The following is a 747-nucleotide window of genomic DNA, read 5'->3' on the forward strand; positions in this document are numbered from 1 at the left end:
AAAAAAAAAAAGCGCCTCAAAGCTATCTTGATAAATTCTATCATTATATATTGCCACGGATTGTTTCGAACAGTTTCCTGAATTAAAAGATGGGATTATTCGGGGAGAAGGAATCAGCTGGTGCCGCGAAAGTCCAAGTTTACTTGAAGCGAAGCAAGTCTGGTAGCTTTATGTTGACTTCAGGCTGTCAGAGCAGTCACTGGGAAAAGGCTATGAAAAACAAGCAGCAGGTTGCATAGAAGCCCACGTGGCCTCGCTGGCATCACCACCACCAGCAGCCCCGTGCACTGTAGACATTCACAGAGCGGCAGGAGCGTTTCTAAGGGAGCAGACAACCTCAGCTCGCACAGTGCGATACAACCGAACGCCGCTCACCTGGGAGCTCGGTGTTCTTTTCTCAGCTTTAAGTAACGCTTTCACCCTCCCCCTCCCGCAGACCTACTTAGAACACTTCTACGTTAACCTTCTAGGACACCGGTAAGTGCTTCCCCATCACCCCACGAGCTGTCCCCACCCCACCCATCGTTTCCCTTTCAGCACCCAAGGGTCACGTTCCAACCCTTCTCGGCTCCCGCTCTATTCTTCCCTCCTCCCGTAGCGTTTCTTTCCCGCAGACGTTCCGCTGCCCGGCGGGCACCTACCGCGGAACTGGAAACGCGCCACGGGCCGCCAAGGCTCCAGCCGGGCGGCGGAGCTGACGAATCCGCCCCGCAGCGTCTTGCTCCAGGCGGCGCCCCCGGCGCACAG

Source organism: Meleagris gallopavo, chromosome 1, assembly GCF_000146605.3.
Source record: "Meleagris gallopavo isolate NT-WF06-2002-E0010 breed Aviagen turkey brand Nicholas breeding stock chromosome 1, Turkey_5.1, whole genome shotgun sequence".
NCBI lineage: Eukaryota > Metazoa > Chordata > Aves > Galliformes > Phasianidae > Meleagris > Meleagris gallopavo.